Source organism: Triticum aestivum, chromosome 6B (genome assembly GCF_018294505.1).
Source record: "Triticum aestivum cultivar Chinese Spring chromosome 6B, IWGSC CS RefSeq v2.1, whole genome shotgun sequence".
Classification (NCBI taxonomy): Eukaryota; Viridiplantae; Streptophyta; class Magnoliopsida; order Poales; family Poaceae; genus Triticum; species Triticum aestivum.
This window is the reverse complement of record NC_057810.1, coordinates 530,088,337-530,116,003: the sequence shown is the minus strand read 5'-3', so window position 1 is coordinate 530,116,003 and position 27,667 is coordinate 530,088,337.

Here is a 27,667-nt window from a genome sequence, read left to right as displayed (position 1 = left end):
TCTGCCATGGTCGAGCTTTAACTCTTAATTTCATACCTTACAACTCAGGCAAGAACTCCTTCTTTGACTGATCCATCTTGAACACCTTCAAGATCATGTCAAGGTATGTGCTCATTTGAAAGTACCATTTAGCGTTTTTGATCTATCCTCATAGATCTTGATGCTCAATGTTCAAGCAGCTTATTCCAGGTTTTCCATTGAAAAACACTTTTCAAATAACCCTACATGCTTTCCAGAAATTCTACATCATTTCTGATCAACAATATGTCAACAACATATACTTATCAGAAATGCTATAGTGCTCCCACTCACTTCTTTGGAAATACAAGTTTCTCATAAACTTTGTATAAACCCAAAATCTTTGATCAATTCATCAAAGCATACATTCCAACTCCGAGATGCTTACTCCAGTCCTTAGAAGGATCGCTGGAGCTAGCAAACCTCTTAGCATCCTTAGGATCGACAAACCTGTCTGATTGTATCACATACAACCTTTCCTTATGAAAACTGGTAAGGAAACTCGTTTTTTACATCCATTTGGCAGATTTCATAAATGCAACTAATGCTAACATGATTCCGAGGGACTTAAGCATCGCTATGGATGAGAAAATCTCATCGTAGTCAACTCCTTGAACTTGTCGAAAAACATCTTAACGACAAGTCGAGCTTTCTTAATGGTGATACTTACCATCATTGTCTGTCTTTCTTTAAAATCCATCTGTACCCAACAGCCTTACGACCATCAAGTAGTTCTTCCAAAGTCTACACTTTGTTTTCATACATGGATCCTCTCTCGGATTTTATGGCCTCAAGCCATTTGTCGGAATCCGGGCCCACCATCACTTCTCCATAGCTCGTAGGTTCATTGTTGTCTAGCAACATGACCTTGGAGACAGGATCACCATACCACTCCGAAGCAGTACGCGTCCTTGTCGTCCTACGAGGTTTGGTAGTGACTTGATCCGAAGCTTCATGATCACTATCATAAGCTTCCACTTCAATTGGTGTAGGTGCCACATGAACAACTTCCTGTGCCCTGCTACACACTAGTTGAAGTGATGGTTCAATAACCTCATCAAGTCTCCATCATCCTCCCACTCAATTCTTTCGAGAGAAACTTTTCCTCGGGAAAGGAACCGTTTCTAGAAACAATCACTTTTGCTTCCGGATCTGAATTAGGAGGTATACCAAACCATTTTGGGTATCCTATGAAGATGCATTTATCCGTTTTTTTGGGTTCGGGCTTATCACGATGAAACTTTTTCACATAAGCATCGCAGCCCCAAACTTTTAAGAAACGACAACTTAGGTTTCTCCAAACCATAGTTCAAACGGTGTCGTCTCACCGGAATTACGTGGTGCCCTATTCAAGTGAGTGCGGTTGTCTCTAATGCCTAACCCATGAATGATAGTGGTAATTTGATAAGAGACATCATGGTACGCACCATATCCAATAGGGTGCAACTATGATGTTCGGACACACCATCACACTATGGTGTTCCAGGCGGTATTTATTGTGAAACAATTTCCATACTGTCTTAATTGCATGCCAAAGCTCGTAACTCAGATACTCATCTCTATGATCATATCATAGACATTTTATCCTCTTGTCACGATGATCTTTAACTTCACTCTGAAATTACTTGAACCATTCAATAATTCAGACTTGTGTTTCATCAAGTAAATATACTCAACATCTACTCGAATCATCTGTGAAGTAAGAACATAACGATATTCACTGCATGCCTCAGCACTCATTGGACTGCACACATCAAAATGTGTTACTTCCAACAAGTTGCTATCTTGTTCCATCTTACCGAAACCGAGGCTTTTCAGTCATCTTGCCCATGTGGTATGATTTGCATGTCTCAAGTGATTCAAAATCAAGTGAGTCCAAAAGGGTCCATTTGCATGGAGTTTCTTCATGCGTATACACCAATAGACATGGTTCGCATGTCTCAGACTTTTCAAAAAATGAGTGAGTCCAAAGATCCATCAACATGGAGCTTCTTCATGCGTTTTATACCAATATGACTTACATGGCAGTGCCACAAGTAGGTGGTACTATCTTATATCTTTTGGCATGAAAATGTGTATCACTACGATCGAGATTCAATAAACCATTCCTTTAGGTGCAAGACCATTGAAGGTATTATTCAAATAAATAGAGTAACCATTATTCTCCTTAAATGAATAACCGTATTGCGATAGACATAATCCAATCATGTCTATGCTCAACGCAAACACCAAATGACAATTATTCAGGTTTAATACTAATGTTGATGATAGAGGGAGCGTGTGATGTTTGATCACATCAAACTTGGAAACACTTCCAACACATATCGTCAGCTCACCTTTAGCTAGTCTCCATTTATTCTGTAGCTCTTTTATTTCGAGTTACTAACACTTAGCAACCGAACTGGTATCTTAATACCCTGGTGCTACTAGGAGTACTAGTAAAGTACATATTAACATAATGTATATCCAATATACTTCTATCGACCTTGCTAGCCTTCTCATCTACAAAGTATCTAGGGTAATTCTGCCCCATTGGCTGTTCCCTTTATTACAGAAGCACCGAGTCTCGGGTTTGGGTTGAACCTTGGGTTTCTTCACTAGAGCAAGAGCTGATTTGCCATTTCATGAAGTATCCCTTCTTGCCCTTACCCTTCTTGAAACTAGTGGTTTCACTAACCATCAACAATTGATGCTCCTTCTTGATTTCTACTTTCGCGGTGTCAAACATCGCGAATACTTCAAGGATCATCTTATCTATCCCTGATATGTTATAGTTCATCACGAAGCTCTAGCAGCTTGGTGGCAATGACTTTGGAGAAACATCACTATCTCATCTGGAAGATCAACTCCCACTCGATTCAAGTGATTGTTGCACTTAGACAATCTGAGCACAAGCTAAACGATTGAGCTTTTCTCCCTTAGTTTGCAGGCTAAGAAAATCGTCGGAGGTCTTATACCTCTTGACGTGGGCACGGGGCTGAAATCCCAATTTCAGCCCTCGAAACATCTCATATGTTCCGCGACGTTTCAAAAACGTCTTTGGTGCCTCAACTCTAAACTGTTTAACTGAACTATCACGTAGTTATCAAAACATGTATGTTCGATGTTCGCAACATCCACATACGACGTTTGGGGTTCAGCACACTGAGCGGTGCATCAAGGACACAATCTTTCTACTGTCCGCATAATCGCTACTGTCAACTTTCAACTATATCTTCTCTAGGAACATATCTAAAACAATAGAACTAAAGCACGAGCTATGACATAATTTGCAAAGGGCTTTTGACTATGTTCAGGATAATTAAGTTCATCTAATGAACTCCCACTCAGATAGACATCCCTCTAGTCATCTAAGTGATTACATGATCCGAGTCAACTAGGCCGTGTCCGATCATCACGTGAGACGGACTAGTCATCATCGGTGAACATCTTCATGTTGAGCGTATCCTCCATACGACTCATGCTCGACCTTTCGGTCTCTTGTGTTCCGAGGCCATGTCTGTACATGCTAGGCTCGTCAAGTTAACCTAAGTGTTTTGCATGTGTAAATCTGGCTTACACCCGTTGTATGTGAACGTTAGAATCTATCACACCCGATCATCACGTGGTGCTTCTAAACGACGAACTTTCGCAACGGTGCACAGTTAGGGGGAACATTTTCTTGAAATTTTAATGAGGGATCATCTTATTTACTACCATCGTTCTAAGCAAATAAGATGTATAAACATGATAAACATCACATTCAATCAAATAGTGACATGATATGGCCAATATCATTTTGCTCCTTTTGATCTCCATCTTCGGGGCTCCATGATCATCATCGTCACCGGCATGACACCATGATCTCCATCATCATGATCTCCATCATCATGATCTCCATCATCATGATCTCCATCATCGTGTCTCCATGAAGTTGTCTCGCCAACTTATTACTTCTAATACTATGGCTACCGGTTAGCAATAAAGTAAAGTAATTACATGCGTTGTTCATTGACACGCAGGTCATACAATAAATAAAGACAACTCCTATGGCTCCTGCCGGTTGTCATACTCATCGACATGCAAGTCGTGATTCCTATTACAAGAACATGATCAATCTCATACATCACATATCATTCATCACATTCTTCTTGGCCATATCACATCACATAGCATACCCTGCAAAAACAAGTTAGATGTCCTCTAATTGTTGTTTGCATGTTTTACGTGGCTGCTATGGGTTTCTAGCAAGAACGTTTCTTACCTACGCAAAAGCCACAACGTGATATGCCAATTGCTATTTACCCTTCACAAGGACCCTTTTCATCGAATCTGATCCGACTAAAGTGGGAGAGACTGGCACCCGCTAGCCACCTTATGCAACAAGTGCATGTCAGTTGGTGGAACCTGTCTCACGTAAGTGTACGTGTAAGGTCGGTCCGGGCCGCTTCATCCCACAATGCCGCCGAATCAAGATTGGACTAGTAACGGTAAGCATATTGAACAAAATCAATGCCCACAACTACTTTGTGTTCTACTCGTGCAGAGAATCTACGCAATAGACCTAGCTCATGATGCCACTGTTAGGGAACGTAGCAGAAATTCAAAATTTTCCTACGAGTCACCAAGATCTATCTGTGGAGAGACTAGCAACGAGGGGAAGGAGAGTGCATCTACATACCCTTGTAGATCGCTAAGCGGAAGCGTTCAAGAGAACGGGGTTGAAGGAGTCGTACTCGTTGTGATCCAAATCACCGGAGATCCTAGTGCCGAACGGACGACACCTCCGAGTTCAACACACGTACAACCCCGTGATGTCTCCCATGCCTTGATCCAGCAAGGAGGGAGGGAGAGGTTGAGGAAGACTCCATCCAGTAGCATCACAATGTCTTGGTGGTGATGGAGGAGCGTGGCAATCCTGCAGGGCTTCGCCAAGCACCGCGGGAGAGGAGGAGGACATGGGAGAGGGGAGGGTTGCGCCAGAACTTGGGTGCGTCTGCCCTCCCACCCCTCCACTATTTATAGGTGGGGGGGGGGGGAGAGGGGGCCGCCCCCCTAGATCTCATCTAGGGTTGGGGGCGGCGGCCAAGGGGGGAGGAGTGCCTCCCAAGTCAAGTGGAGGCCCTCCCCCTTAGGGTTTCCCCTCTCCCATGCGCATGGGCCTTGGGGGGGCTGGTGCCCCTGGCCCATTAAGGCTAAGGCACCCCCTGCAGCCCATGCTGCTGTATTGGACGTGGTGGAACAATTTCCGGACCTCCGGACCCCTCCGGAATCCTCCGGAACCTTCTGGAAGCTTCCCGGTACAATACCGGAAAAACCCGAACTTTTCTCGGAACCCGAACAACAACTTTCCATATATAAATCTTTACCTCCGGACCATTACGGAACTCCTCGTGACGTCTGGGATCTCATCCGGGACTCCGAACAACATTCAGTAACCACATACAAACTTCCTTTATAACCCTAGCGTCATCGAACCTTAAGTGTGTAGACCCTACGGGTTTGGGAACCATGCAGACATGACCGAGACGTTATCCGGTCAATAACCAACAGCGGGATCTGGATACCCATGTTGGCTCCCACATGTTCCACGATGATCTCATCAGATGAACCACGATGTCAAGGACTCAATCGATCCCGTATTCAATTCCCTTTGTCTAGCGGTATTGTACTTGCCCGAGATTTGATCGTCGGTATCCTGATACCTTGTTCAATCTTGTTACCGGTAAGTCTCTTTACTCGTTTCGTAACACATCATCCCATGATCAAACCCTTGGTCACATTGTGCACATTATAATGATGTCCTACCGAGTGGGCCCAGAGATACCTCTCCATCACACGGAGTGACAAATCCTAGTCCCGATTCGTGCCAACCCAATAGACACTTTCGGAGATACCCGTAGTCCACCTAGTTACGTTGTGACGTTTGGTACACCCAAAGCATTCCTACGGTATCCGGGAGTTGCACAATCTCATGGTCTAGGGAAAAGATACTTGACATTAGAAAAGCTTTAGCATACGAACTACATGATCTTTGTGCTAGGCTTAGGATTGGGTCTTGTCCATCACATCATTCTCCTAATGATGTGATCCCGTTATCAACGACATCCAATGTCCATGGTCAGGAAACCATAACCATCTATTGATCAACAAGCTAGTCAACTAGAGGCTTACTAGGGACATGGTGTTGTCTATGTACCCACACATGTATCTGAGTTTCCTATCAATACAATTATAGCATGGATAATAAACGATTATCATAAACAAGGAAATATAATAATAACTAATTTATTATTGCCTCTAGGGCATATTTCCAACATAGTCCACTTCCGCCGTCCATGAGTACTTTAGTGAGCTGAAATCCATTCAAGATTGGGCTAAGGACCAATGCGGCAGGTGCCCGGATTGTCTGGAATTGGGGTCCGTCACTGGCACTGAAAGTTATAGCAGTGTTGTTCCATGGGTTTATTTTTTCCACGTGGTAAATTTCGGCAAGATTTCGATGGGCTCGTTTGCGCCTATTATTTGAGGCAAAAGTCTCGAAGACTGTCAGTACCATATTGTTTTCTTTGGCAGGATGTTGTTCTGCTTTATGGCTTACAAGAAGGTCCTCGCCAGTTTTTGCTACCTGCCGGAGTATCCCACATGCTCTAAGGCTATGTGTTGGTGTAGTGTCCGGCGAGCTGTGGAGTTTGCATGGCCCATTGAGCCATTCTTCCAATACGGTTCCACGCCCTGGGGTGAGCTTTGGTTTCTTGGTGATTGGATCGGCTGACTTACGAGAGTTCACCCGTTTAGTTCGGACAAAGGTTTTGGTGAGAGCCGGACTATCCCAAAATTCTGTTTGGGATTTCCAGGTACTTTCCATCGCACAGTACTTCTGTACTACGGCTGCTAAGTCAGCAAAGTGTACTATATCACGGCGACTTATAGCATTAAGGATCCCTTTGTTCATGCAATTTTTGCAAAAAATTGAAATCGCGTCTTCCTCGCGACAGTCCTTGACCTTGTTTATCACAAGGAGGAATCTGGCCCAGTAGCGATGTACTGTCTCTTGTGGCTCTTGTCTGATATGGGAGAGACGGTTTAAGTCCGGGTGGGTGGGTGTAGCTAAATCTGGATTCTGGTCCAATCTAACGCCCTGGGGCAGGGGAACTCCCGGGCTCGACTGCTCGGGTTCCGGGATGTTGCCCGATTTCTCTGACTCGTTGCCCGATTCTAAGCTCGGGATGTAGGTTGTTTCCTCCCGCGAACGGGTATCCGGCTCAGAGAGCTCGGTGATCCAGACATAGTTCATCCTCAGAATAGGGGGACGGTCCATATGTGGCTCCTCCACTACCGCTATCTCGTGGGTGACCGGCGGTGATTTAATATCCCTCTGGTCGGGTTTAAGCCCAATCCGGTCATAGTCTGTAGCGACTCTTAAAGCGACGATGCGATCCAAGAGCTCATTAAGGGAGGAGAGCTCTATTGGATCCATTTGTTTGGTGAGTTCCAAATTGACATGGAGGCTATTCGTGATGACCGGAGAGGTCATCATCGGCGCGACAACCGATTGGGCGGCCATGATGAAGCCACCTAATCGGAGGGTTTAGCCTATAGCCAGAGCTCCCCCAAAGGTGATGTTGTCCTTGACAACGAGACGGGACATCCAGCCTTGCAGCAACGACACAGAGGAACTCTCAATGAAAGCACCAATGTCGGTGTCAAAACCGGCGGATCTCGGGTAGGGGGTCCCGATCTGTGTGTCTAAGGCCAATGGTAACAGGAGGCAAGGGACACAATGTTTACCCAGGTTCGGGCCTTCTCGATGGAGGTAAAACCCTACTTCCTGCTTGATTGATATTGATGATATGAGTGTTACAAGAGTTGATCTACCACGAGATCGTAGAGGCTAAACCCTAGAAGCTAGCCTATGATGATTATGAATGTTGTGATCGTCCTCATATGGACCAAACTCTCCGGTTTATATAGACACCGGAGAGGGCTAGGGTTTACATGGAGTCGGTTACAAGGAAGGAAATATAATACCCAAATCGCCAAGCTTGTCTTCCACGAAAGGAGAGTCCCATCCGGACACGGGACGAAGTCTTGAGTCTTGTATCTTCATAGTCCAACAGTCCGGCCAAAGTATATAGTCCGGCTGTCCGGATACCCCCCTAATCCAGGACTCCCTCACCCTCCGATACTACTCATAGATTTATCAAAATAAGCAAACAACACATACAAAACAGAATCTGTCAAAAACAGAATAGTCTGTAGTAATCTGTATCAAACGTATACTTCTGGAACTCAAACAATTCTGAAATAAATTGTTGTACCTGAGGAATTTGTCTATTAATCATCTGCAAAAAGAATCAACCTAAAAGCACTCTTCAGTAAAAAATGGCAGCTATTCTCGTGAGTGCTAAAGTTTCTGTTTTTTTACAGCAAGATCATATAGACTTCACCCAAGTCTTCCCAAAGGTTCTACTTGGCACTTTATTGAAACAAAAGCTATAAAACATCATTACTACAGTAGCATAATCATGTGTACACACAAAAACAGTAAGGATAAATATTGGGTTGTCTCCCAACAAGCGCTTTTCTTTAATGCCTTTTTAGCTAGGCATGATGATGGCAATGATGCTCACATAAAAGATAATAATTGAAACATAACGGGAGCATCATGAGGCATATGACTAGCACATTTAAGCCTAACCCACTTCCTATTCATAGGGATTTTGTGAGCAAACAACTTATGGGAACAATAATCAACTAGCATAGGAAGGCAAAACAAGCATAGCTTCAAAACTTTAAGCACATAGAGAGGAAACTTGATATTATGGCAATTCCTACAAGCATATGTTCCTCCCTCATAATCATTTTCAGTAGCATCATGAATGAATTCAACAATATAACCAACACCTATAGCATTCTTTTCATGATCTACAAGCATAGAAAATTTTCTACTCTCCACATAAGAAAAATTCTTATCAATAGTAGTGGGAGCAAACTCAACAAAATAACTATCATGTGAGGCATAATCCAATTGAAAACTAAAATCATGATGACAAGTTTCATGGTTATCATTATTCTCAATAGCATACAAGTCATCACAATAATCATCATAGATAGCAACTTTGTTCTCATAATCAATTGGAACCTCTTCCGAAATAGTGGAATCATCACTAAATAAAGTTGACACTCTTCCAAATCCACTTTCATGTTCATCACAATAAGATTCAACATCCTCCAAAATAGTGGGATCACTACTTCCTAAAGTTGACACTCTTCCAAACCCACTTTCATCAATATAATCATCATAAATAGGAGGCATACTTTCATCATAAAAACTTTGCATATCAAAACTTGGGGAGAAAAAATATCATCTTCATCAAACATAGCTTCCCCAAGCTTGTGGCTTTGCATATCATTAGCATCATAGATATTCAAGGAATTCATACTAACAACATTGCAATCATGCTCATCATACAAAGATTTAGTACCAAACATTCTATAGATTTCTTCTTCTAGCACTTGAGCACAATTTTCCTTTTCATCATACTCACGAAAGATATTAAAAAGATGAAGCGTATGAGACAAACTCAAATCCATTTTTTTTGTAGTTTTCTTTTATAAACTAAACTAGTGATAAAACAAGAAACAAAATGATTCGATTGCAAAATCTAAAGATATACCTTCAAGCACTCACCTCCCCGGCAATGGCGCCATAAAAGAGCTTGATGTCTACTACACAACCTTCTTCTTGTAGAAGTTGTTGGGCCTGCAAGTGCACAGGTTTGTAGGACATTAGCAAATTTCCCTCAAGTGGATGACCTAAGGTTTATCAATCCGTAAGAGGCGTAGAATGAAGATGGTCTCTCTCAAACAACCCTGCAACCAAATAACAAAGAGTCTCTTGCGTCCCCAACACACCCAATACAATGGTAAATTGTATAGGTGCACTAGTTCGCGAAGAGATGGTGATACAAGTGCATATGGATTGTAGATATGAGTATTTGTAATCTGAAATTATAAAAACATCAAGGTAACTAACGATAAAAGTGAGTGTAAACGGTATTGGAATGGTAGGAAATAAGGCATAGGGTTCATACTTTCACTAGTGCAAGTTCTCTCAACAATAATAACATAGATAGATCATATAACAATCCCTCAACATGCAACAAAGAGTCACTCCAAAGCCACTAATAGCGGAGAACAAATGAAGAGATTATGGTAGGGTACGAAACCACCTCAAAGTTATTCTTTCGGATCAATCTATTCAAGAGTTCGTACTAGAATAACACCTTAAGACACAAATCAACCAAAACCCTAATATGGTATAGTTGGTACCCCCGGATCTCCAAGTTTCTTTGGTATTCCACCCTTAAAAGTGTAATTAGCAAGCATGCTGGAAATTTCAGCTTCCGGTATCTTTCTTTTATTTGTAATGATATCTTTCATATATTTAGCATAAGGATTTACTTTAAGCATATCAGTTAAGCGCATATGTAAGAAGATATGTCTAATTATTTCAGCAAAGTGCTCAAAATCCTCATCATCCTTTGTCTTGGATGGTTTTAGAGGAAAGGGCATGGGTTTCTGAACCCATGGTTCTCTTTCTCTACTATGCTTCCTAGCAACAAAATCTCTCTTATCATAACGTTGATTCTTTGATTGTGGGTTATCAAGATCAACAGCAGGTTCAATCTCTACATCATTATTTTTGCTAGGTTGAGCATCAACATGAACATTATCATTAACATTATCACTAAGTTCATGTTCATCACCTGATTGTGTTTCAGCATCAGAAATAGAAATATTATTAGGATTCTCAGGTGTGTCTACAACAGGTTCACTAGAATCATGCAAAGTCCTGTCGTTTTTCTTTTTCTTCTTTTTGGAAGAACTAGGTGCTTCTAAATTATTTCTCTGAGAATCTTGCTCGATTCTCTTAGGGTGGCCTTCAGGATACAAAGGTTCCTGAGTGATTCTACCAGTTCTAGTAGCCACTCTAACAGCAAAGTCATTCTTATTATTTAATTCATCAAGTAAATCATTTTGAGCTTTAAGTACTTGCTCATCTTGAGTAGCAACCATAGACGCATATTTGCTAATGAGTTTAAGTTCACCTTTAACTCTAGCCATATTATCACTCACGCGTCCTATCTCGAAAGCATTATTCTTTAACTCTCTGCCAACATAAGCATTAAAACTTTCTTGTCTAGCCATAAAGTCATCAAATTCATCTAAGCATGAGCTATGAAATTTAGTAGAGGGAACTTCAACTTTATCATATCTATAGAGAGAGTTTACCTTTACTACCTGTGTCGGGTTATCAAGACAATGTATTTCTTCAATAGGTGGTAAATTCTTAACATCTTCAGCTTTAATAACTTTTTCTTTCATTGATTTCTTTGCCTCTTGCATATCTTCAGGACTGAGAAATAAAACACCTCTCTTCTTCAGAGTGGGTTTAGGAATCGGCTCAGTAGTTGGCTCAATTGGTTCAGGAATTGCCTCAGGAATTGGCTCAGGAAGAGTCCAATTATTTTCATTAGTCAACATATTATTCAATAGTAATTCAGCTTCGTCGACTGTTCTTTCCCTAAAAACACAACCAGCACAACTATCCAAGTAGTCCTTGGAAGCATCGGTTAGTCCATTATAAAAGATATCAAGTATTTCATTTTTCTTGAGAGGATGATCAGACAAAGCATTTAGTAATTGGAGAAGCCTCCCCCAAGCTTGTGGGAGACTCTCTTCTTTGATTTGCACAAAATTATATATTTCCCGCAAGGCAACTTGTTTCTTATGAGCAGGGAAATATTTAGAAGAGAAGTAATAAAGCATATCCTGGGGACTACACACACAACCAGGAGCAAGAGAATTATACCAAGTCTTAGCATCACCCTTTAATGAGATCGGAAATATCTTAATGATATAAAAGTAGCAAGATTTATCATCATGAGTAAACAGGGTAGCTATATCATTCAACTTGGTAAGATGTGCCACACCAATTTCAGATTCAAGGCCATAAAAAGGATTGGATTCTACCAAAGTAATAATTTCAGGATCAACAGAGAATTCATAATCCTTATCAGTAACACAGATAGGTGAAGCAGCAAAAGTAGGGTTAGGTTTCATTCTAGCATTAAGAGACTGCTGCTTCCATTTAGCTAATAATTTCTTAAGATCATATCTATCATTGCAAGCAAGGATAACTCTAGTAGCTTCTTCATTCATAACATAACCCTCAGGAACAACAGGCAATTCATAATCATTCGGAGAACCTTCATCATCACTATCATCAATAATAGCATCTTCAATAATTTCGTTCTCTCTAGCCCTAGCAAGTTGTTCATCAAGAAATTCACCTAAAGGCAAAGTAGTATCACGCATAGAAGTAGTTTCATCATAAGTATCATGCAAAGCAGAAGTGGCATCATCAATAACATGCGACATATCAGAATTCATAGCAGTAGCCGGTTTAGGTGTTGCAAACTTACTCATAGCAGAAGGAGAATCTAGTGCAGAGCTAGATGTCAGTTCCTTACCTCCCCTCGTAGTTGAGGGATAGATCTTGGTTTTAGCGTCTTTCAAGTTCTACATAGTGATCAACAGATATAAATCCCAAGTGACTTAGAGAATAGAGCTATGCTCCCCGGCAACAACACCGGAAATTAATCTCGATAACCCACAAGTGTAGGGGATCGCAACAACTTTCGAGGGTAAAGTATTCAACCCAAATTTATTGATTCGACACAAGGGGAGCCAAAGAATATTCTTGAGTATTAGCAGTTGAGTTGTCAATTCAACCACACCTGGATAATGTAGTATCTGCAGCAAAGTATTTAGTGGCAAAGTAATATGATAGTAAAGGTAACGGTAGCAAAAGTAATGTTTTTTTGGGTTTTGTGGTAATTGTAACAATAGCAACGAGAAAGTAAATAAGCGAAGCACAAGATGTGAAAATCTCGTAGGCAATGGATCAGTGATGGATAATCATATCAGATGCGATTCCTCATGCAATAGCTATAACATAGGGTGACACAGAACTAGCTCCAGTTCATCAATGGAATGTAGGCATGTATTCCGAATATAGTCATATGTGCTTATGGAAAAGAACTTGCATGACATCTTTTATCCTACCCTCCCGTGGCAGCGGGGTCCTAGTGGAAACTAAGGGATATTAAGGCCTCCTTTTAATAGATAACTGGAACAAAGCATTAGCACATAGTGAATACATGAACTCCTCAAACTATGGTCATCACCGAGAAGTATCCCGATTATTGTCACTTCGGGGTTGTCGGATCATAACACATAATAGGTGACTATAGACTTGCAAGATAGGATCAAGAACACACATATATTCATGAAAATATAATCGGTTCAGATCTGAAATCATGGCACTCGGGCCCTAGTGACAAGCAGTAAGCATAGCAAAGTCATAGCAACATCAATCTCAGAACATAGTGGATACTAGGGATCAAACCCTAACAAAACTAACTTCATTACATGGTAAATCTCATCCAACCCATCACCGTCCAGCAAGCCTACGATGGAATTACTCACGCACGGTGGTGAGCATCATGAAATTGGTGATGGAGGATGGTTGATGATGATGACGGCGACGAATCCCCCTCTCCGGAGCCCCAAACGGACTCTAGATCAGCCCTCCCGAGAGATATTAGGGCTTGGCAGCGGCTCCGTATCGTAAAATGCGATGAAACTTTCTCTTTGATTGTTTTCTCCGTGATAGAGAATATATGGAGTTGGAGTTGAGGTCGGCGGAGCCTCAGGGGGCCCATGAGACAGGGGGGCGCGCCCAGGGGGGAGGGCGCGCCCCCACCCTCGCGGACAGGGTGTGGGCCCCCTAGTCTTGATTCTTTCTCCAGTATTTTTTATATTTTCCAAGAAGTGCCTCCGAGGATTTTCAGGACATTCAGAGAACTTTTGTTTTCTACACATGAAACAACATCATAGCACTTCTGCTGAAAACAGCGTCAGTCCGGGTTAGTTTCATTCAAATCATGCAAGTTAGAGTCCGAAACAAGGGCAAAAGTGTTTGGAAAAATAGATACGTTGGAGACGTATCATCCATCACAACCGACCATATATACCTCTACACTGCAAATGTCCCTGCTCATCTTCAGTACAAGGAACATATTGTACTACTGTCATACTCCCCCCGTTCCAAAATATAAGTCTTGGTAGAGATTTCCACTATGGATCACATACAGATGTATCCAGATACATTTTAGATGTAGATTCACTCATTTTGCTCCATATGTAGTCCATGGTGGAATCTATACAAAGACTTGTATTTAGGAACGGAGAGAGTACATATTGAAGAAGAACGGAAGAGGAACATGGTAAAGAAGAGCAAGTAGATTTTGGATAATAAAATGTTGGTTGCGCAGTGCCCACACATGATGAGCCAGAGTGCATTAAGAATGCAACTCCCAGTTGTCTCTCGACCATTTCAGGCGGTTGGATGAAGATCCTACGTCTCCTAACCCATCTTCTTCCTCGTCTCTGATTCTTCCCATACAGAACACCGCACGGGCCGTCGGCCGGACCACCGGCCCCCATCGCCTGTGTTCCTCCGCCACCCCCACCCCCACCTCCGCCCCAACCCCCACCCGTGTCGAGGTTTCTTCGTTCGGCGAGGCCCCATAACCACCCGAGCCCCTTCGTTTGCACCGGCGAACTCTGGCAAGCTCTGAAAAATCGACTGACCCAATTTTGAAATTTAGTCTACTATGATTTAACTAGTGTGGAATATAAAAGGGGAAAACCATAAGCATTGGGAGTATAGTGTTGAGCGTGCCATGGCGGATCTAAAGGTGCAAACCGGACAAAGGCAACTTTGCAACCAAGACAAGAAATCAGAGTAAAGCAATGGCGATCTATTTTCTTGCTGCGATAAATAAGTTGAGCAGATACGAAAGAGTACCGCCTCTGGTGCGGCGCCGTGTACGCATCTGCTGAGAATTTGACGGTGCTGCGGTAGCGATGGCTATCGGCAGCGTGGAAGCAGATCTAGGAGGGTAGACGATGGCGGCGGGGCGTGATGGACGAGACGGTCGTAGGAGCGACGCCGGCAAGGTGGACGACGGCGGGGATGAAGCGAGAGGACGGGATGCAAGGATCCCGATCCGAAGCCATGGATGAGAGAGGTCGATCTCTTGTAATGGAAGGCGTCGGGGTATCAACTCTGGCATGGTGGAGGAGGACGACGGTGGATGGGGTGGCGGACGGCGGCGGACGGAGGAGGGTGGGGTGGAGAGGGTGTTTTGGCGCCCACGGAGTACGAATGGGGAAAAGGGAGGTAGACAGGAAGGGGGGAACCATGTATTCAGGGCACGCTTGTCTCAAATGCGAGGAAATTTACAAACTTAGCCCCTGTTTCAAATTTCTACTAGATCACAACAATATTAGTCAGTTGGGGATAGGACGGTAATCTCGCATACACCGAATATTTGCCGACGAGAGTTTGTTTTTGGCGCCCACCGTGTATGAATATGAATCGGGGAGGGAGTCGATTTCAGCCGAGGACACACTATGTTTTGGCGCCCACCGTGTATGAATCCGGGTGAGAGGCGGTTACGTCACGTTTGGGTGAAATTACAAACCTACCCCTATCAAAACCTATAGAAATCCAGCAGATAGGCTTTGCGTGGCAGGGATAGGCAGTAGTAATTTCCATCTCGAAGATTTTGGTTTCGAGCGGTTACTGTGACTTTCCCCGCTTCGTTCAAATTTTGCAGAGTGCACGTTTACCGTGCCAACTCAATTCGAATCCCGTTTGTATTCTATTTTTTTGGGCAGGATCCATTTTCAATTGGAATTACATTCTATATATACATCATTTTTTTATATATACTTTCAAAAGCACAACACCATTGATACATAAATATGGTTTACAAATGACATGATCTCAGATTAATAAGGTTGTATCCATCAATTTGGATTTTCAGATATTTCAAACCACTTTATGTTGAAATCCAATGTATGCATTCCTCGCTAACTGTCTCTAATTAATGTGTGTTTCATGCGGTTTTTTTTTACTTCTCAAACATGTATAATGTGTTTCACACACGCAACATATAGTGTAATCCCGTTTAGACATTAATTGCATATAATCCATGCATTGTTTGTAGTTAAACAATCTATGGATCACCAATATTGATAAACTATATAACATTACACGTGTGCCCAAATTCAAATGAATATGCATGTTTCATACACCAATTTGCGTTATGATATTATCAATGTCGTGATCTCCAGTTTAAATATTTGAATCCCCTTTAATCCATATATTCGTCTCATATAGCTATCACTCATGCTTATATATGACTATCTCTCTGGACCTATATGCGTTCATCGTCTCTCAGGTATCTCTCGTGCTACATGTATGTCGAATATGATCTTTTATCTTCGTAACACACTAACGGTACTCTCTCCCTCGACCTTCATCACTCTATCTCTCTCTAAGTATATCTCGCTCCCTGCTATGTGTCTCTAACTATGATTCTCCATGTGGAATCTCTTTCTCTCTCACAAACACAAAACTTTGTCTCCCGGGGTCTCATTTCTCTCTACTATTCCCATGTGTTCCACACACACACCCCTCATACAGAGATGTCTTTCTCTCCTTAGATATGAGAACCTACGACTCTTCCTCTTAAATATCTCTTTCTCACACACAAACACAAACTCTGTCTCTCAAGGTCTCATATTTCTCCATTGTTCTCTTGTATGTCGCTCACACACTCTCTCTCTCCCTAGAGATATCTTGCGTTCCCTCATATGTCTCTCTAGCTATCACTCTCATTGTGAAATATCTTTCTCTCTCACAGACACAAAACTCCATCTCTCGGGATCTCACTTCTCTCTGATATCTGTTTGTATGTGACTCACATGCATCCTCTCTCTATCTCTCTCACACCCACACACATAACCCAGCCTTCTGATCCACTCGACTCCTATCTCTAACGCACACTAGCTAGCATCTTTATCTTTCTATTTATATGTTTCTCCATCAATGTTCTTTCTCGCCCTCATTCTTGATTCCTAGCACGCACACTACATATGTTTCTCTCTACATGCAGTCAAGTGCCCTCTCACACACATATATAACTTCACCCTCTGAACCACCTGGCGGACATCTCCGACACCCAAACTAGCGGATGTCCCTCTAGCTAGCATCTCCATCTCTGTATCTACCTGTGGTTTCTCCGTCAACATTTCTTGCTCGCACGGAGTCTTGCTTCCTATCACCCACACTATATATGTCTCTCCATACATATGCATTTATAGGTTGATCTCTTTTGCACAATTGTTGTGCCTCACTCCCTCTGCTCGCCATAGATGCATGCTCCAGCCCACACCACTATCTCTTAAAGACAAAACACATGCTCAATTGTCGGGCCTTCTTCCCTGCATTCTCACATGCATGCATATTGTCATACCGATCCGTCTCTCCCATGTCGTTGATCTTATGACTTTTGTCTTTTCTCTTTTATCTCGATCATGCGCACGCGCACACACACATCCCACGTATATGTGTATACCTCTCACACATGCACGTTCAAGGTCTCTATGTCTCCATACGTAGTTAATTACCCTCAATCCTAACGCCACATCGAATCATTCTCCTCTTTTGTGCACATAACTTCCGCCTGGATGGGTAAAACCCACACTCACACTTAACAATCTCCTTCTAGATCTGTAGGACCTTGAAGTATGTCTAGAGGGGGGTGATTAGACTACTTGACCAATTAAAAACTTAACCTTTTCCCAATTTTAGAGTTTGGCAGATTTTAGCAACCTTTGGACAAGTCAAGCAATCATCACACAAATCAAGCAAGCATGCAAAGAGTATATAGGTAGCGGAAATTAAAGCATGCAACTTGCAAGAAAGTAAAGGGAAGGGTTTGGAGGATTCAAATGCAATTGGAGACACAGATGTTTTTGTCGTGGTTCCGATAGGTAGTGCTATCGTACATCCACGTTGATGGAGACTTCAACCCACGAAGGGTAACGGTTGCGCGAGTCCACGGAGGGCTCCACCCATGAAGGGTCCACGAAGAAGCAACCTTGTCTATCCCACCATGGCCGTCGCCCACGAAGGACTTGCCTCACTAGCGGTAGATCTTCACGAAGTAGGCGATCTCCTTGCCCTTACAAACTCCTTGGTTCAACTCCACAATCTTGTCGGAGGCTCCTAAGTGACACCTAGCCAATCTAGGAGCCACCACTCTCCAAGAAGTAACAAATGGTGTGTTGATGATGAACTCCTTGCTCTTGTGCTTCAAATGATAGTCTCCCCAACACTCAACTCTCTCTCATAGGATTTGGATCTGGTGGAAAGAAGATTTGAGTGGAAAGCAACTTGGGGAAGGCTAGAGATCAAGATTCATATGGTAGGAATGGAATATCTTGGCCTCAACACATGAGTAGGTGGTTCTCTCTCAGAAATGGTAAGTTGGAAGTGTAGGTTTGTTCTGATGGCTCTCTCCACGAATGAAGAGGAGGTGGAGGGGTATATATAGCCTCCACACAAAATCTAACCGTTACACACAATTTACCAATCTCGGTGGGACCGAATCAACAAACTCGGTCAGACCGATTTAGTAAACCTAGTGACCGTTAGGGTTTTCGGTGGGACCGACATGCAACTCGGTAGGACCGATATGGTTAGGGTTAGGGCATAACGTAATCTCGGTGAGACCGATTACACAAACTCGGTGAGACCGATTTTGGTAATTAGCTAACCAGAGAGTTGGTCAGGTAAACTCGGTGGGACCGATTTGCTCTTTTCGGTGAGACCGAAATGTTACAAAAGGGAAACAGAGAGTTTACATTGCAATCTCGGTGGGACCGATCGCTCACTTCGGTTAGACCGAAACGTTACGAAGGGAAACAGAGAGATTACAATCCCATCTCGGTGAGACCGAGATCCCTATCGGTAAGACCGATTTGCCTAGGGTTTGTGGCAGTGGCTATGACATATGAACTCGGTGGCGCCGGATAGAAAGAATCGGTGTGACCGATTTTGGCTTTAGGTTTAGGTCATATGAGGATGTGAGAAAGTAGTTGAGGGTATTTGGAGCATATCACTAAGCACTTGAAGCAAGAGGCTCATTAAGCAACACCTCATCCCTCCTTGATAGTATTGGCTTTTCCTATAGACTCAATGTGATCTTGGATCACTAAAATGTAAAATGAAGAGTCTTGAGCTTTTGAGCTTGAGCCAATCCTTTGTCCTTGATATTTTGAGGGATCCACTTTCATCATCCATGCCATGCCATTCATTGAGCTTTCCTGAAATAATAGTCTTGGAATAGCATTAGCTCAATGAGCTATATGTTGTTATGAATTACCAAAACCACCTAGGGATAGTTGCACTTTCAATCTCCCCCTTTTTGGTAATTGATGACAACATATAGATCAAAGCTTCGACAAATGATAATAAGATTGAAAAACATCGTCGCTTTGAGAAGTATGTGATAAGCAAGAGCTCCCCCTAAATTTGTGCATAGTTTAGGATTTGCTTTGGACTGCAAATGCACAAGGAATTAGGCTCATGGGTTACTCTTCCATGTCACATACATCTTGGTGGAGCGCTCAAAATAATAAAGATTGAATACATGCACTCATCACCAAGCAAAGTGAATGATCATATAAAGATAGGTAAGATAATATCATCAAACATGCATAAGTGTAGCTTATGATCAACCATATGATCATCAATGTCTCACAGATAATAACATAGTATCTCAAGCAATCAAAAGCAAACAAAGTTTAACCAGCAAAGCAAGAGAGAACAAAAGCAACACTCTCTCTCTCGAAGCCTATGATCTATACATTTTTCTCCCCCTTTGGCAACAAGTTACCAAAAAGTTCATAGAAAATGCATAGTGCTAGATCGACTCTCAGGCTTGATCTTCAGGTGGTGGTGTCTGGAGAACTCCAAGAACGAAGGCTTCAGTTGATGTAGAGGGAGCTGGAGGAGTTGGTGCTGGAGCTGGTTTCCCTAGAGCTGTAGGAGCTGTAGCTGGTGTAGATGATGTGGCTCTGGTGTCTATCACAGGCACGGCAGCTGACCTCTGAGCTCTAGGCACTCTGGCAAATGCATCAGTGGTTGTCTTGCCCTTCCTCTCCTGCATGTCTTCCTGAAGCTGCTCCACAACTGACTGAATCTCAGTTACTTTGACATCTAGATCATAGAATTTTTGTTCCATGATTCTTTCCAAGCTCTCCTGGTTTTGAGTTAGGGTGGCCAACCCCTTCTCAATCCTCAGTGTTGATGCTATCAAGTAACCAAGCTGCTCCTGCTTGTTCTTCAAAAAGTACTCAGATGCCTCCTCTTGAGTTGGCATCTTGGCAGCCTTCTCTCTCTTTGCTTTCTCCTTCTGCTCTTGAGCTTGCACTGATGATGGTTCATCCTCATTCATGACAACCTGATTGTCCTCAAAGTCTGGATAAAGAGCAAAATGTTCCTTATCCAACAGATATTTCCCTGTGCCCATCTTTGAGTTAATCAACTCCTGAATCTGTGGGGCATATCCACAACTTCTCTTCTGGTCTGCTGCAGTCCTCTTAATGGTCTCAACCATAAGGCTCATGACCTTGAATTTCTGTGGCACATCAAACAAGTGCAGCAAGTTGATAGCATGCCCTCTAATCATGTTGTGGTCACCTGACTTGGGCAAAAGAGTGTGCCTTAGAATCCAGTTGATCGTAGGCAGCCCTGACAGAAGAAAGTGGACTGATCCAAACTTGAAAGTCTCAAGAGCTTTGTTTGGGATCTCCTTGTACATATGTGACATAGTATTGTGTCCCATTTTCTTCTTGGCATAGACATCCAAGTCATCTTCACTCTCCTTGGGGGCATTGATCAGACTAGCCCATTCCTCTATGGTTGACTGGTACCTCGTACCTTCTGACATCCACACTATCCTGCCATCTGGATAGAAGTGTGCTGTGGAGTAGAATTGCATAATGAGTTCATCATTCCAGTTGGTGAGCTTCTGCCCAACAAAATCTGCAACTCCACAAGCTTCAAAACTGTCATACACTCCAGGATAGTGTTCTTCATTCTCCTTCATGTAGGTCCAGTCGACCCACCTCATATCACACACTATGGGCTTCTTGTCCAACAAGATTGTCTCATAGAAGTCCTGTTGTTCCTTTGTATGGAACCTGTAATCAACAGCAGTCCTTCTCCTGGTGGCATATGGATCTGTCATTCTCCATAGCCTCAACCCTGAGTCTCTCCTGATATTCATGTCCTCAGCCACAGGATGAGTATCATTGTGGTGTGGAATCTTGGGCTTTAGCTTCCTCAGGACTTGTCCTTCATCCTCTTCCTCATCAGCAACTTCAGGCACTGGGGCCTTGTTCTTCTCAGCAGCTGGAATACTCCTGGTATTCCTCTTTGGTGCATTCTTGGGCTTGGGGGCAGCTTTTGGGCTTCTTTGGGCTTTGATGTTGCAGCCCCTGATCTTATAGCATCACCCATCAGCTTTTGTGCCTTGGGTGCTGGTGCAGCAACCTCTTATTCCTCTTCCATCATGGAAGGTTGCCCAACAACTCTGGCTATGGTCTTTTTGACCCTTTCCTTCCTTTTCTTTCCTTCAGCAGCAAGCTCTTTGGAATCAGGCTTTTCAGGTATTTGAGTTGACCCTCTGACCTTCAGCATAGGTGTCCTCTTGGCAGGGACCTTCCTATTAAGTCCAGGCTTAGTGGTCTTTGCTGAGCCATACTCCTTTTTGAGCACTACCTTCTTGGAAGTAGCCTCATCTTCTTCTGCCATATAATCCTCATCCTCAGATTCTGAGGTTCTCTTCTTCCTTGACCTGGTGGCAGCTTTAGGCAGATTGCTTGGGGTGCTTCTGCTCCCTTCATCTGAGCTGCTAGAGGGACTAGTGCCCTCACTCATGTGCACCTGCTCTTCTGACTTGTTCTGACTATCACTTTGGTCTGACATGCTGCAAATCACTGACTGCTAACCCTGTGAATAGTTATAGATGACATAGAATGGATGAGCATCACAAAATGCAGAGATTTTTGCAAAAGAATGATTCAAAAACTTAGTTTTAGTTTTCCACAGAAAGCATTTCGGATCAACCGATTTTCAAACTCGGTGATACCGAAGCAGTTTTGGAACCTAAACTGGTGAACTCGGTGGGACCGAGTCACAGTTCGGTGGTACCGAGACTGCTAGGGTTTCACAAAGTTCTAAAATCGGTCACACTGATTTGTAATTCTCGGTTAGACTGAGAGTTACTAGTGCAATGGCGTTAGCCAAATCGGTGAGACCGAGTTTTTCAACTCGGTGGGTCCGAGATGGTTTCGGCGGAAACCTAACCCTAAATTCTCAAATCACACCTATTCTAAGGATTGTTCTGATTGGATAGGAGTGTTTCAATCGTGGCAAGATAGATGATGAATACAATGTGCTAGGGAATCAGACGAGGATAGCACTGTGATCGAGTCCATACCCTAGCTTGGCGATGAACTCGCTACAGCGGCAACAGTGGGGGTGAAATTCGTTGACGGCGGCGGAGACCAGCGACAGAATGCGGCTGGCGACGAGGAGACGATCCGGAGACCCTGGTGGCAGAGCGAGCTATTTCGCGGGCGAGGAGGTTCGGAGAAATTTCCAAATTTTTGCCCGTGAGTATATATAGCCCGACCCTGTCGGTGTGACCGAGTGGAACAACTTGGTGGCACCGAGATGCATAACTGTATATAGTTACAGCAACTCGGTGTGACCGAAAAGTTCAAATCGATTGCACCGAGACTGAAAACCTAGATCGACTTAGTGATCTTGCTGGGACCGAAATGGAGGAATCGATCAGACCGAGAATCACAAAGAAGTTTTGGAAGTTTAAGTATATGATGAATCGGGGACTCCGAGTGCTCCTCACACAGAGTGGTTCAAATCTGACTTGATCAAATTTTGTGATGTAGCATGAATAGAGTTTGAGACGAGAAAATCATAGATAGCTAGAGAAGGTTCTTAGGCATTCTTGTTCATCCACTTGGCAAAAGAAAAAGAACCCAAACAATCAAAGCAACAAGTGGATGTCCTCGAATGAGTAAAGTATGCAACCAACATGCTCACACAATAGAATGGCAAATGAAATATGTGGCAAAGCATGCACAACCAATTCTAGCATCTATCAAACAATTGGCGATGACTAGGTCATCTATATATGAGTATATTGACTTAGGAGTCAAATGAGAACATTTGATCATAGGTCATACTCATTGTTTAAGCTCAAGTGGGGTTACCACTTTTACATAATGCATTGATGTGTTCACACCATTAGAGTTGCTTTGACTCATTTCTTAGAGTTAAGCTCCCCCTAGATGTGAGATCCCCTTTTAGAGGGATGAACTAACCTTGGGTTTTGTCGATGATGACTTCATGTAGGTGTTGAAGATGTGGATGCTCAATGTTGACGTAGATCATTTGGAGCAATCCTTTGGAGTGAGTTGCACTTTCAACATGCCTACATGGGTTAGTCCCACAAGGAACAAACAAGAATATCCATAGACATAGAGTGATGCACACACAAGATGATGTCCATGAAATCATTAGGTTACCTTGTCCCTTGCCTTACCAACATGAGGGTTTGTGACTCCTTGAACTAGTGCAAGATGTGGAAGTTGATTGCACTTGTCCTTGCCATAATGATATGAGTGAAGAATGTTGGCGGAGTCACCCTCAAGAACTCTCTAGTTCTTCTTCTTCGGGATCCACATCATCTTGATGGGAATCCTGGGAGTTGTAGTTGTACTTGATGAAGTAGAACTTGACGTAGTCTTGGGAACCCACTTGACCAAGGCCTTGGGTGCTTCTTCAAATGCATCAATCTCCTCTTGAAGCTTGTCCTTGCCTTTGTTCTTGTGGTCTTGTGGTGGAAGATCATCTTGAGCTTGTGTTCCCTTGAAGGAAGTGGGATCATACTTCTCTTGTTGAGGAACAAACTTCGTCTTGGGGTATTGATCTTCTTCCCACTCAACTCCATTGGCATTGAACTTTCGTTCAAAACCAACACCTTGATTCTTCCGGTGCCTTCCTTGCTTGCGTACAATTTCCTCGAATTGCTTACTCCCGGCAAGGCTCTTGTATACACCTTTCTCTATAATTCCCTTCAATAAGCTATTTTCTTGCTCAAGTGTAACTTGGCTAAGAGAATCATTAGTGGAATCAAGAGAACTACTAGAAGCAACAATATTTGATTTAGCATAATTATTGTTACTACTAGAGGAAGAATCTTTCTTGTTCTTGTTACTAGACTTGACTTGAGGCATGTAAGTGGATAAGAGTAAACGCTTGGCAATGTAAGAAGAACTTTTCTTACGGAGATCATCATTGATTGCTTTTAAGAACTCATGCTCTTGCTCAAGATTGAGCTTTTCAAAGCGTAAATTCTCATGAGCCCTTAAAAGTTCTCGATGATCTTCGAAGATAGTTTCATGAGCTAACTTAAGAGTGTTTAGTTCTTTAGTTAGAAGCTCAATCTTCTCCTTATCATTGTCATTCGTTTTATCTTGATTAGCATGATTAATTGACGTTTCATCATAGTATTCATCACTAGAGTTGGCAACAAGTAAATCATCATCACCTAGCAAGTCATCTTCATCACTATTGAAATCAACATACTCGGGATGTGTTACCTTTGGACCTTTGGCCATGAAGGATCTTCCAATTCCTTCATTTGGTGAGTCAAATATGTCGTAGGAGTTGGTTGACACAAGTGCTAGACCGGCAACACCTTCATCTTGAGTATATTCGGGGTCAGAGTGATAGCTTCTCTCGGAGTGATGGTCGTAGTCGGAGCCGGATACCCATTCACCAACATGATCTTGATGTCTTCATTTTCTGTAGCTCCTTGATGACTTGTCCTTCCTTTCCGAATCCTTGCCTCTCCGTGAGGGTCTTCGTTCATAACGATCATCTCTACTCCTCTCTCTTGGTGGTGATTCTTCTCTTTTGCTTCTTCTTTTTGGAGAATCTTCTCTTCTTTTGTAGGGTGCTGTACACTCATTGGAGTAGTGTCCGGGTCTCCCACAATTGTAGCAATTGCGCTCTCGACTAGAAGATCTTTTGTCATTGTATGACCTTGACTTGGAGCTTCTTTCTTTGCTTCTACTCTTGTAGAATTTGTTGAAGTTCTTCACCATTAAGCTCAATTATTCATTGAAGGTTTGTTTCTCACTTGATGATGTGGGGGCTTCACATGAGGCTTTGTAAGCACCACTTGACTTGTTGTGAAGTTCTTCCTTATCCTTGAGTGACATCTCATGAGCAACAATTCTTCCAATGACTTCCGTTGGCTTGAGATCTTTGTAGTTTGGCATCATTTGGATCAATGTGCACACGGTATCATACTTTCCATCCAATGCTCTTAGGATCTTCTTGATGATGAATCTGTCGGTCATCTCTTCACTCCCTAAGCCGACAATCTCATTTGTGATAAGAGCTAGCCTAGAGTACATTTCAGCGACACCTTCACCATCCTTCATCTTGAACTTGTCAAGCTGACTTTGGAGCACATCCAGCTTGGATTCCTTGACGGAGACAGTACCTTCATGCATATCAATCAAAGTATCCCAAATTTCCTTTGCATTCTCAAGACGGCTGATTTTGTTGAATTCTTCGGGGCACAATCCGTTGAAGATGATATCACAAGCTTGAGCATTGTATTGCAGCATCTTCAATTATTCCGCATTAGCTTCACGGTTCTGCTCTCTCCCATCAAAGAATTCACCTTGCAAGCCAATACAAATAATAGCCCAAACGGCGGGGTTATGTCCGAGAATATGCATTTTCATCTTATGCTTCCAACTAGAAAAATTAGTGCCATCAAAGTAAGGACCTCTACGGTGATAATTTCCCTCGCTAGACGCCATACTCTCCTAGGTTGTGAAACCAAGGCTATGACCACCAAAAGCTATGGGAATCAAAGCAAATGGAAACCAAAGCTCTGATACCACTTGTAGGACCTTGAAGTATGTCTAGAGGGGGGGGTGATTAGACTACTTGACCAATTAAAAACTTAACCTTTTCCCAATTTTAGAGTTTGGCAGATTTTAGCAATCTTTGGACAAGTCAAGCAATCATCACACAAATCAAGCAAGCATGCAAAGAGTATATAGGCAGCGGAAATTAAAGCATGCAACTTGCAAGAAAGTAAAGGGAAGGGTTTGGAGGATTCAAACGCAATTGGAGACACGGATGTTTTTGTCGTGGTTCCGATAGGTGGTGCTATCGTACATCCACGTTGATGGAGACTTCAACCCACGAAGGGTAACGGTTGCGCGAGTCCACGGAGGGCTCCACCCACGAAGGGTCCACGAAGAAGCAACCTTGTCTATCCCACCATGGCCGTCGCCCACGAAGGACTTGCCTCACTAGCGGTAGATCTTCACGAAGTAGGCGATCTCCTTGCCCTTACAAACTCCTTGGTTCAACTCCACAATCTTGTCGGAGGCTCCCAAGTGACACCTAGCCAATCTAGGAGACACCACTCTCCAAGAAGTAACAAATGGTGCGTTGATGATGAACTCCTTGCTCTTGTGCTTCAAATGATAGTCTCCCCAACACTCAACTCTCTCTCATAGGATTTGGATCTGGTGGAAAGAAGATTTGAGTGGAAAGCAACTTGGGGAAGGCTAGAGATCAAGATTCATATGGTAGGAATGGAATATCTTGGCCTCAACACATGAGTAGGTGGTTCTCTCTCAGAAATGGTAAGTTGGAAGTGTAGGTTTGTTCTGATGGCTCTCTCCACGAATGAAGAGGAGGTGGAGGGGTATATATAGCCTCCACACAAAATCTAACCGTTACACACAATTTACCAATCTCGGTGGGACCGAATCAACAAACTCGGTCAGACCGATTTAGTAAACCTAGTGACCGTTAGGGTTTTCGGTGGGACCGACATGCAACTCGGTAGGACCGATATGGTTAGGGTTAGGGCATAACGTAATCTCGGTGAGACCGATTACACAAACTCGGTGAGACCGATTTTGGTAATTAGCTAACCAGAGAGTTGGTCAGGTAAACTCGGTGGGACCGATTTGCTCTTTTCGGTGAGACCGAAATGTTACAAAAGGGAAACAGAGAGTTTACATTGCAATCTCGGTGGGACCGATCGCTCACTTCGGTTAGACCGAAACGTTACGAAGGGAAACAGAGAGATTACAATCCCATCTCGGTGAGACCGAGATCCCTATCGGTAAGACCGATTTGCCTAGGGTTTGTGGCAGTGGCTATGACATATGAACTCGGTGGCGCCGGATAGAAAGAATCGGTGTGACCGATTTTGGCTTTAGGTTTAGGTCATATGAGGATGTGAGAAAGTAGTTGAGGGTATTTGGAGCATATCACTAAGCACTTGAAGCAAGAGACTCATTAAGCAACACCTCATCCCTCCTTGATAGTATTGGCTTTTCCTATAGACTCAATGTGATCTTGGATCACTAAAATGTAAAATGAAGAGTCTTGAGCTTTTGAGCTTGAGCCAATCCTTTGTCCTTGATATTTTTAGGGATCCACTTTCATCATCCATGCCATGCCATTCATTGAGCTTTCCTGAAATAATAGTCTTGGAATAGCATTAGCTCAATGAGCTATATGTTGTTATGAATTACCAAAACC